A 12619-nucleotide genomic window follows, 5' to 3' on the forward strand; every position below is an offset into this window, starting at 1 on the left:
TCCAAACCAACACAGTCCACATTGATTATTCTTCTGGACCTCAGTGGATCCACCAAAATTCATGTAGGTATATGAACCATTCACCGATTTATTTCTTCCTCAGACCACGCCGGATCTGTTACTTCAGCACAATAAACACTGATTTTCCCTCAAAATCAGTTTACCAAGAGCCACAAAACCATTTCTGACTCGATTTTCTGAACTTCTGTGTCACTTAAACATCCTGACGGCACCAGGTGTTTTCTGTCGGACTTCCTCTTTGAAGATCAAGTATAGAGGGTGTCTGTCCTGCAAAGTTTTTGTTGGGCAGCACATAATTTCTCCACATATTTCCTTACAGCTTTGAATTCTTTATCTGCTGCTTTAGTTGTTCTTGAACAAGACATGTGGATGGCTTTGCTCAGCTGCTCCAGTTGATCATTTAGTGGCTTATATAGCCCTGGTTCACTAGATGTCATAGTTGAGCTCTTCATTTTGGTTCCTCTGAGATTTCCCCAAAATGGCTGCTATATGACTCCTCCTTGCAAGTTTCTTGAGGCGACTTCCCTATTTCTTTATCAGATGCCCTGCAGCCACCCAACAGTCACTTCCTCCTTCCGTCAGAAGCGCTGTGGCAGCCCGAGCAGTCACTTCCTCTTTTCGTACCCTGCTTGATATAACCAGCACTGGGTCAGAACAGCATTTGCTTCACAAATTCTCAAAACAGCCACAATTATCAGCGCTACAAAATAAACACACCACACCAGCTGCAACTCTTGCTCTAAAACCAAGCACAGAGCTTTTATACTTCATGCAACTTGTAGACCAATCCTCAGTAAAAAGAGGAAGTGCGGGCCAACCCAAAAACTGCGCAGTTGTATATTTCAGATACCTTAGACCTGCACAAAGTTAGAAACAATTCTCTTCTCTTTCTGTTAAAGTCAAACTCACACCGTTCAGCAAGGCCTGCTTTTTAAATCACCAAGAGACAAGCAACGTTATTCTTTTAATCTTAAAGAGGCCTACAGTGCGTGTTTCTTCTCCTGTTCAAAGGGGAAGTAAAAAGGGGAAGTAGGCCGCACCCAGTAGCTCTTAGCTGAAACAATATCTGCTGGTACACTTTTGATAAAACAAGTGGTTTCAACTGCACAACCCAGCCAGTCTTAACACCTAGATCACACCTAAAGACACTCAAATCTCTCATTCAGAAACAAATCCTCTCTCAGCAAGTTCAGCCAGCTCTTTAAACCTTCTTAAACAATGACCAACAAACTCAAGAAGCTGGTCCTCAGTTATGTCTGCAGGGAGTACAAGCATATAATAGTTTCCCCTAAATTCTCTCGGTTTTCACTGAAACAAAATATTATGGCACACCAACATTTACTGTGGAAATTCTCACTCTTCTAAATGACCACGCTGGGCCAGAACTGCGGCTAAGCCTTCACACAGTTCTACACAATCAACCCGAAACTCTGGTTCGGTTAAAATCTCTGCTCTAACAAAATCAAACTCTCTATCTGATGTTTCACAACAAACCAACACCTCCACAGGCTCCCCATGAGTGACAGGTGTCAGCAAAATAGTCAAGGTAAAACCAGTTAATGTCCTAGAATCAAACGTCTGATAGGGGAACCTTTCTTCCATTCACCGTGCACTCGCTCCTTCATTTATTACTGCGTTTCTGGTTGATCAACGTGCCTGTTCCGTTGAACTTAAAAAGGGGAAGTGGCCGCACCCAGATGTTAACTACGCACTTTTTCGCCAGAGAGAAAAGAAAGGAAAAAGAGACTTTTAAAAAGCCTCACACAGCCAGCCTGCAGGCGCCTGGCACTTTAAATTATTTCAGACAGTTTCCTACGCCACAACCTCAGTTCAGTTCAAGCCGGATATGCACACTGCCGCTCGTCTTTCAGACGCCAACAAGAATAACAACAAAAACACAGCTTTTCACGGACCACGGCGGGCCCAAAAATGCACAGGTAATAGCTCCCAGTATTTTATTATCAGACTTCTCACTTTTAATAATCAGCTCACTTCACTACAAAACCTCAAGCTCACGGCTTGGCCTGAGTTTCTCTTCAATCACATATCAACACCTCGGACCTTCTTGTCCGGTATTTATTCTCAACACATATCACAATTCCTCTGAGCTTCTGTCCGGTATTTACTCTTAAAACATGTATTTATTGAGTGTCTCTCAAGATGATCCTCTGCGATCACCAGGGCTATATCTGAGGCCACAAAGTCTCAGCGGGGCCCCACCCTAGTTTAATACCCAGGAAACGTCTTTCCCGGGGGTGGAATCCTTCGGTTCCGTGACTTTAGACACTTCTTAATCCCTTTATTCCTTACACACAAATCAGTCTCTCTTCTCTATTTCTTCTCTTATTCTCTTATTTCCTTAAAACAACATCTCGAGTTACTTTTAGCTCAGTACTGTTTCTTACGAGTCGACCTTGAATGCAACACTACTTAATACTTTCACTTTTACTCAGGCAAAACTCAAAACAGAGATCAATGAGTAACTTCTTGACTACATTTTTAGAATTATAATCCAATACAGCACAATTTCAGTTTAAGAGGTTTGTGCTCACCTTTTTATGTGGGCCCACAGTAGTCAAGAAATCACCCGAGACGTCTGCCCGTCTGACCACTAAATCCGGCCTCAACCTCCGCCGACAACAAACACCTGAACCTCGTTCTACTGATCTTCAGTTGCCCGCATCCTCCACCAAATGCTGCGAGATCGATCAACTTTAGACCAGACAACAAACGACGGAGGCTCCGGAAAAGTGCAATCAAACGATGAGTTTTATTATCACAGGAGAACAACCAACCGTCAGCATACGGATTGTTTTGCTCTGACAAGAATACATTGGGTTCTGGTTTTATAGGATAAAATATCACACCTACGTCAATACAGTTCAAAAATACATGGTGACAGACGGGCAAAAGTTCAACCCGTGCAGACAAGGGTACATCACGTACACTTCTAATAACCATACACCGACATATTACTTCTCTTTTCTACATTACTTGCCTTTTAGGGTAATAACTTCAGGTCTCAGCATCTCTGAGAGCTAATAATGGACCCTCGTCATTAATCACTAAGTAGAGTACTTTGCAGCCAGTCTCAAACTGAAGCAGAAGACGCTTAGGCCTTCGCTCAGACCAGCTACTAGATTAATATGTGTATCGTAAGCGTGCATGCAATTAACCTGTTATGTTCTCATCTCCCCTCAGCATGTATCATCTGGACACTCTCACCAGTGAAGCTTAAAACCTTCTAGAATGGAACATCAACTCTAACCAAGCACATTCATGCATTGTGTATAGAATGAACTCAACCTGTAAAAATAGAAAGGTCAATGTGATGACAGACATATTCAATGCAATTTTATAAACCCTGCAGGAAATATTACTGATAAATGATACTGTGAAACATGTTATTAATACATTCTTCATAAGGCAGATTATATGGTAGCAATAAAAGAATCTCTGAATCCCCCAAAAAAAACAAAACAAAACACCCAGCACGCCCCTGCGGGCGGTTTATCCTTCAAGCTCGGGTCCTCTACCAGAGGCCTGGGAGCTTGAGGGTCCTGCGCAGTATCTTAGCTGTTCCCAGGACTGCGCTCTTCTGGACAGAGATCTCCGATGTTATTCCCGGGATCTGCTGGAGTCACTCGCCTAGCTTGGGAGTCACCGCACCTAGTGCTCCGATTACCACGGGGACCACCGTTACCTTCACCCTCCACATCCTCTCGAGCTCTTCTCTGAGCCCTTGGTATTTCTCCAGCTTCTCGTGTTCCTTCTTCCTGATATTGCTGTCATTCGGAACCGCTACATCGATCACTACGGCCGTCTTCTTCTGTTTGTCTACCACCACTATGTCCGGTTGGTTAGCCACCACCATTTTGTCCGTCTGTATCTGGAAGTCCCACAGGATCTTAGCTCGGTCATTCTCCACCAGTGTCTAAAATATATATATATATATCCATCCATTCGCTTCCGCTTATCCTTTTCAGGGTCACGGGGGGCGCTGGAGCCTATCCCAGCTGTCATAGGGCGAAAGGCGGGGTACACCCTGGACAGGTCGCCAGTCTGTCGCAGGGCTAACACATAGGGACAGACAACCATTCACACTCACATTCACTCGCACATTCACACCTAGTGGCAATTTGGATTATCCAATTAACCTATCCCCACAAGCTGCATGTCTTTGGACGGTGGGAGGAAGCCGGAGTACCCGGAGAGAACCCACGCAAACACGGGGAGAACATGCAAACTCCACACAGAAAGACCCCGGCCTGATGTTGGAATTGAACTCAGATATCTAGATATAGATATCTAGATATAGATATCTAGATATAGATATCTAGATATAGATAGATATAGATATAGATAGATATAGATATAGATAGATATAGATAGATATAGATAGAGATAGATAGATATAGATAGATAGATAGATAGATAGATAGATAGATAGATAGATAGATAGATAGATAGATAGATAGATAGATAGATAGATAGATAGATAGATAGATAGATAGATATATCTCTATATATGATGAATTCAGCTCAGATGGCTAGATCAATGAACTGGTAACTCATTCACTATTGACAGCTTTATAACATTTATTTAGAGGAGGTGGCCCACAATTCCTCCATTCTGTAGTCCGCATCCACAGCCAGTTTTGTTAATGTTAATGGCTGAGAGGGTTCAGTTCTACGCAGCACTGGGAACAAAGCATATCCTTTGTAGATTTCACACTTATGGGGACTTGTGCTTGAAGTTGGCCTCTAGTGTAATTCTCCACATTCCCATCCAATTCCTGATGAAGGGGCAGAGAGTCCGAGGCTTTTTTGTAGTCAATCCCGGCAGTGCACAGGTTGGTTCGTCTGCTGTAGATACAGTGTAGAGGAATGACCAAAGAGATGGAAGACAGCAAACAAATCTTTATTTAAATAGCATATTACTTTCCAGGCAGCAGTACACTTTCCTATATAAATATATCCTATATAAATAGACATAATACATTACAAATCTAGCTGATGAAAAACAAGAATACAAATAGTGCATGTCATTTAAATAAAGTAGAAACGAAGGCCATTCAACAGACTTGCAAATTGGAAGGACCAGAGATTGACCCTTGACATTTATGATAACTTCTTCGTGTACATGATGATCACAGCCATCGCTTTTGCTTAGCAACACTGTCTCTAATATTACTAACAATAAGTACAAATATTATATTTGTATGTGTAAAGTAATGTGATGTGTTTACATTGTATTTGATAAATGCAAGCTACCTTGAAGAAAAGCTAAAATTTGTTTTGTTTTGTTTTTTCACTTAGGGAGATACAGGCGCATTTGGACCCATCAAACACTTGTTTTTACCAAAAAACGGGTGCGGATGGTCTGACTACTAGGCACTGACATTTGACATTTCTCCTTTATTTTCTGTTACTGTGCTAAAATGTTATTAATGTAATGTAATTCTGAATTTTTGTAATCTAAGTTCCAGAGAAGAGCCACCACTTAATGGTGTGTGGATATCCCACCCGTCACACCCATCCACAGACAAACCTTAGACTCAGTTTGTCTTCATTTGACTGTAACGTAATGACTAAGTTGTTGTGTCATATCTAGTGTTCCAAATGTGACTTTATAAATAACTTCTTTAACCAAATTAATTTCTCCCAAAAGCATTCTAATAAAGATATCAAACAAAAGTCAACAAAGTCCAGGTCAACATTATGAGCCAGAGAATAGTGTAAACTATCTCTTTCTAGTACAGGCTCACTGACAGCAACACTGCACCCTGATGGTGGCAGATTTTACAGAGCAAAAATACAGTGTGACTCTGCCAGTGTTTCTGAAAAATATAAGCGCTTCCATTGAAGTGTTGCTATATTACTCAAATTAAATACATTTTAATAGAAAAAAGAAATTAAAAATGTACATTTTTGTAAATTCCTTAGACATAACACTAGTATTTGTATATATGCACTGCACAAAAATGTTAAAGAAACAATTTGTCACGGCTGCGCAGCAGTCGTGTGGTGAATTGAGAAAAGGATCCAAAATGCAGGCACTGGCTGGTGTGCGAGTGAATGTTTATTTACAGAGGTGATAAGGTGACAAAAACAGGAGGAGCAGAGCGGGGAGAAAACAAACCTAAACTGGGGAAAACTAAACTCAACTTAAACCAAACACGCACGGGAGGAGGAACAAAATGCACAAAGAAAGCTGGCGGAGAGACGCAGCCTGAACACCGGGTTACACAGAATTATGCAAACGGACATAGTCCAAAAAGGCCCAGACGGACAAGTTCAGGGGACTGACCCGGAGGCCGACAGCGCCGGCGGCCAAAACTGTTCAGTTCCGGGGGCCGACCGTGTGAAAGGCAGCGGCAGTGGGGCAGGTCTGGAGGCCGGTCACGCAGTAGGCAGTGGCGTGAAAGTAGTTCTGGGGGCCGACCGGGCGCACGACAGCGGCGGCGACAAAGCAAGTCCGGAGGCCGGCCACGGTGGTGAAGATGCCCAACATGCGGCCTGGCCGATGACTGACGATGTTGAGGCGGCAGTTGGGGACCTGAAGGCTGCGTGGCCATTCGCAGCACCAGACGAGACGGAAGCTGAAGCTGGACCAGGCGACGCCGAGGATGCTGAAGCTGGACCAGGCGACGGCGTGGGTGAAGCCGAAGCTGGACCGGGCGAGGATGAAGACTCGGAGGCTGCAGCTGGCGAGGATGAAGACTCGGAGGCTGCAGCTGGCGAGGATGATGAGTCTTGGGGCTGGACAGGCTGCAGCTGGCGAGGATGATGAGTCTTGGGGCTGGACGGGCTCCTCGGGCCGTCCAGCTGACGAGGCAGGAAGCTGGACGGGTTCCTCGGGCCCTCCAGCTGACGAGGCAGGAAGCTGGCTAGGTTCTCCTGAAACTCCAGCTGACGAGGCTTGGGGCTGGACGGGCTCCTCGGGCCCCACAGCGAAAACAGTCTCAGAACCAGTGGGCACTGGAGCCCCTAGCACACACAGGACAGAACCAGCAGGTGCGGGGACCTCTGGCAGGGACAGGACAGAACCAGCAGGTGCGGAGACCTCTGGCAGGGACAGAACAGAACCAGCAGGTGCGGGGACCTCTGGCAAAGTCACCGGTAACTGAAACTGCGCAGGGCACTTGCTTTGCCCCGGCAGCGCTGGCACGGTGCAGTTCTTAGCTGGCGTCTTGGCCTCCAGGGGTCCAGAGTCGGCTGAAGGCAGAAACTCAGCCTCTGGGGAGGCCCTGGGGCGAGTACCAGTCTCTAAATTAGCCAGTTTCTGAGAAACTAGAGTGGTTTTAATGTGTTTGTCTCTCCGCTTAAAATGGGCGCCAGGAACGGGATTCAAGATGGGTGGCGCAGACACAGCCCCCAGTATGGAGGGGGCAGGTGACCGGGCTAATGGAATAGATGCAGGCTGGGCTAATGAGCTGGCTAAAGGCTTATGTACTGGTTGAAGTGAAACTGGAGTTGGTGGTGGAGTGGATGAAACACGGTCAGTTACTGTTATGGATGTTTTAAAAATGCCAACTTGTGAGAGGTCAGTTACCACGAAGGTGGGTAAGCTCTGTGTACTGTCTTTACTCCCCCCACGAACAGCCCCAGAAAACACAGTCTCAGAGGCACCAGTGTCATTTGAACTCACCACAGCTGGTCGCACAGAAGTCCCTGAATCCGGCTGTGGGGTGAAGCGCTGGCGGCGTGATCGTTGCTTCCCCACCGCTGACAGCTCCGACGGGCAGGGCCAAACCTCCGGCGGGTCGGGCCGTGAAACCTCCGGTGGGTGAAGCTGAGACGGCTGCTTCGGGACGGTCGTAGTCCACTGTTGCTGGGCAGAACCCGCCACTTCCCGACCTTGCACCGCCTCCCGGGCTTTATGCAGCTCAGAGATTAAATCCGTAAATCCCCTGACCTGGTGGAGATAGGGATTTCCATCCAGAATAGCCTCAATGGCATTTATCCTCACAACCTTCGCTCGTGTGTTGGAGGTGTGGGTTACCCAGTCCACCAGGCGTAGGGCGCGTGTGAGGTCGCTCTCCCCGGTCGAGGCCGCTGGATCCATCTTGTGGTCGTGTCGTACTGTCACGGCTGCGCAGCAGTCGTGTGGTGAATTGAGAAAAGGATCCAAAATGCAGGCACTGGTTGGTGTGCGAGTGAATGTTTATTTACAGAGGTGATAAGGTGACAAAAACAGGAGGAGCAGAGCGGGGAGAAAACAAACCTAAACTGGGGAAAACTAAAGAACTCAACTTAAACCAAACACGCACGGGAGGAGGAACAAAATGCACAAAGAAAGCTGGCGGAGAGACGCAGCCTGAACACCGGGTTACACAGAATTATGCAAACGGACATGGCGTTAAACAGACGACACAACAGAGAGCACAGGAAAACACAGGGCTTAAATACACGGGGAGTAATCAGGGAATGGGCCACAGGAGGGAGACACAGCTGGGAGCAATTAGGCTAACGAGACAGGGGAGAGGTAAAACTGAACACACTGACATGAGACATGAACTTTCAGAATAAAACAGGAAACTAACAGACACAGAGAACCAGACAGGACACTGAACTTGACAGGCAGACTCATGAGCAGACACAATAACACCATGGACAGACAGAGAGAACACAGGCAGGCATGAAACAAAAACACTAACACATAGCAAACCTAAACAAAAGACAAAACAGAATAACCGAGAACAAAGAATAATATAAAGAAACACAATACACCGAGTCCTCAGACTCAGGAGCATGACACAATTTGAAAATGCCCCATCTCAATGGGATTTATTTCCTGTATATCTCTCAAATAAAAGACACATTTAAAATCAAAGTGAAAAAATTATGCTGTAGGCTAATTCATTTTTCAGACATTTCAATGCAGTATTAGTATCAGTATCAGTAGTTTGTACGACCGCCATATATTTTTTGCATACAGGTATAGTAGAATAGCTTTAATTTTGTTTTGTTTTATTAAACTTGAGTATGAAATTATACAACATGCAGCAAGATATTTGAGAAAAATAATGTTTTATTGATTATAAATTACGTTATATCAGATTTATATCTATATCGGCAGATATCCAAATTTATGATATCAGTATCTGACATAAAAAAGTGGTATCGTGCCATCTCTAGTTTGTACAGCGCCCATGTGCTTGTATGCATGCTTGTAATGTTAAGACATGCTTGGTCCACGGCATCACTGAGATCCTGCGTGAGGCTAATAATAATGCTGAGGCTGGGCATTGACGGGCACCAGGAGGAGCCAGGATGTACAGCAACAGAGCAGGGTCTGACAATGGGCCCAAGGATTTCTTGATCATACCTAATAGCAGTCAGGCTGCCGTTGCCTAGCTTGTAGAGGTCCCTCCATGGATATGCCTCCACAGACTATCACTGACTAATTAGCAAACCAGTCAGTTGAAGGCATAAGAACTGGTTTGGTTTAGCCAACAGGGCTCTATGGTGCTGAGGAGAGCACAGGACCCACTAGAAGGTGAAAAGTTCTCAGTACATCAGAGGCTGCCTATCTCCCTCTCTCGACCACAATCAGTTTGTGTACATACCAAATCAGTTCACGGAGGATGCCATCATCATCACCCTTCACAGAATGCTGAGCCATCTGGAGAACAGGAAGATCTAAGTGAGGATGCATATACTTCTCTTATCTGCTACTTATTCTTGCTCCCCTGTTTATATTTTATTTTATTCCATGCACAGTTGGACAGTTGCACAGGCATTCGTTGAAAATGTCCATTTCAAGCTGGACATTGTGTTTTTTCCCCCTGCAGTTTCAGTCAAAGTCTTCCTTTTATAGTTCATGTTTGTCACACAGTAGTGTTTCAGATGTTTCATCTAAGACATGGAAACAGAAAGGAGTAAATAAATAGTAAAGAGAAGCATATATTAAAAGATAACTCGGCTGTGGTGGAGGTGACATACCAGGGCATTAGCTGAAAAATTAATGTAATGGCCAAACCCTTAATTAAGTGATTCAGAAACAACCTGCGTTATTTCTGTGTTAGACCATAATAGATAACAAAAGAAGGTGTATGTGACAAATGATCATACTTGATAAATAACATGCTGTATGTTTGATTTGAATAGGCGTGCTATTATTATGTTACAAAGAGAGCGTGGCAATGACATCTGTTTAACAACAGCAGGTGTGGTAAATTCAGAGAGTAGCACAACACTGTGACAGAGTTACAGCGTCAGTTGTGCTTCATGATGGTTTTTGAAAACATTTGAGATGGTAGATCATGAGGTTTAGATGATTTCTTGGCTGTTTGAAGCGTGTAAGAGCAAAATGTACAAAGCATAGAAGCATAAACCAGAAAATCAATGTTTGAGCTAAAAGACATTTCAGTAAAGTAGCTGAGTAAAAGTAAAGTTACTCCACGGTTCAAGTATTGATCTTGATTGGGTAAGGCAGCTGCCACACCTGCAGCAGGTTTTACACCATTGGTCACAAAGCCGTCAGTTTCTCAACAAACCAGATCTACAGGAAAGAATGAAGCAGGTGTGGGGCAAGAAAATAAAGAGTGATTAACGTGTTTTATATTTTATTCAGACAGTTACCTCCCAGTCATGACTGTTAGTTCTTGCATCAAGGAACATCTGATGATTTTCTTTCAACTTACACATAAAATCAAACAGATTTCACACCACACTGTTTATACTGTGTTAGTGAGTGAAATCAAGTTTTCATATTGAAATGGTCAACAACTGGCATTCAAGTAGGAATGAAAACTGTTATGTAGTATAAGCTGATTAAATAGACATCTACAATGATCACTGTTTTTTTCAGATATATTAATTTTGAGATTAAAAACACAACATTTGTTAGCAAATTAATAGTTCTTTTTGGACTTCTTTCTTTTGTTTTATCTTGACCTCTGTAGGATCTCTGAGTTTTGTCCCTCTTTTGTCCCATGATTTCTCTGTCTTCAGAGGACTTCTTAGCCTATCTTTATAAACTACATTATTATTTAGCAACCGCGACTCTTTGTTTGCAAATGAGGCACCCAGGTACAGCATTTCTAAAAGTTTGCACTATGAGTACATACGTATCAGTCCATTCTTCATTAAAGCTATGGTTTTCTGCATTAACTTTCTACTTAACCTGTTAAACACTTCTGCCTGTTTCCACAGAATCGCCAGAGTTCACTCAGAAAGCACAGATTCCAAAACTGCAAGTTTTGGCAGGCTCCAAGCAAAATTTACCAAACAGCAGCAAAAGACCACAATTATTCTTCAAGTTTGAAAAACATTAGGATGAATTTTGTTTTATCTTTGCTCTCTTGCTTCCAAACGTCCACCTGAACCAACGCTTCCCGCACAGGTCCATCTTCCAGTGTGCTTCAAGAGCTGTTTCCCATCACTATTTTCAGCCTTATTTGCTTGTTATGCATAGATGCTTTATGCACCAGTCTATTGTATGTACAGTGTGGCTGTCCCCTTTTTAAAATTGATTTTGTTTTGCAACAAAGACCTCTGACAAGATAACCCAATTTCTGCTGTTCAACAGCTAACAAATTCCAGCTTTTGTATGAAATTGTATCAAATTGCACAACACTTAAGGCTCTTGAGGAATGTCATTTTTTCATTCATGTAATATATTCAGGCCAACTCCACAAACTAAAGCACTGTGTGCATTATTAGCCTAACAAATATGAAGCCTAAAATATTGCAGTCACTCTCTAGTGGCTTGTTGCAGTACAGGTAATGTGAGGTACTTGTTGTTATGTTTATGTTACTTTAGTTACTTTATGAGAGCATCTGGTCCTCACAGTGTGTGCTGATAAAATTCTGGTCCTTGGACAAATGTAGTTGATAACCCCTGATCTATTTAGACACCATTTATCATTAGTAGTATATGTAGTGGACAACACTTAATGTAAAGCATTTAGGCTTGATCTTCATCAGTTGTAGAAAAGTTATTCCAGGGTTGTTTCATAACATTTGGTCCTGATTTTATTTGGAAGTGTCAGCTGTTATAAATAAATTGAATTGTCTGAACAAAACGTCAATTATGGTTTCAACGTCAAAATTAAAGATGATGGCTTAATGACACAAGACGCAAGGTCATTCACATTTGTTAAAAACTTAATAATGTAAAAAAGAATTCCTGTGTTTTTTGTGATGCACGAATACTTGTTGTTGAATTGAAGAGGAAAGGTGTGGTAAGGTGCTGTGACATAATGATTTGACAAAAGAAGAGCAAATTGTATGAATGGTCATGTTGTAAAAATGTGAACACATGCAATTGTGAGGTCACCTGTTCAGTATATAAAGTGCAGTGCTGCTCCTCAGCTTTAGTATCACAGTCCAGGCAAACTAATCTGCAGAACTGACCTGTTCATCACAATGAAGCTGCTGTTTTCTCTGTTTCTCCTCTGGGCACTCTCCACCACAGGTAACTACACTCATTTCACCTGCAGGTAGAAGAGAGTCAAATTTAAAGCTTTAAATCTTTTATTTAAATCTTACATTGGAATTTTTTTTCCAAAGTTAGTGAGTAGAATTGACTCAACTGTAACCTGCTGTAACCCAATATGAACTTTCAGAACATCTCATATTTGCTATATAT

At 43.2% G+C, this 12619-nt stretch overlaps 1 protein-coding gene and 1 long non-coding RNA gene across 3 annotated transcripts in view; both read left to right on the plus strand.

The window, feature by feature from the left end:
- Positions 1-12619, plus strand: part of LOC120716563 (nesprin-1-like) — an 83338-nt gene that overhangs the window by 54749 nt on the left and 15970 nt on the right. The window lies entirely within an intron of this gene.
- Positions 825-2981, plus strand: LOC120716567. Its single transcript, XR_005691982.1, has 2 exons — positions 825-1958; positions 2594-2981. It is a non-coding gene; the product is annotated as an uncharacterized LOC120716567 (long non-coding RNA).

The sequence above is a fragment of the Simochromis diagramma genome, unplaced genomic scaffold (assembly GCF_900408965.1).
Source record: "Simochromis diagramma unplaced genomic scaffold, fSimDia1.1 OVJJ01000477.1, whole genome shotgun sequence".
Taxonomy (NCBI): Eukaryota; Metazoa; Chordata; class Actinopteri; order Cichliformes; family Cichlidae; genus Simochromis; species Simochromis diagramma.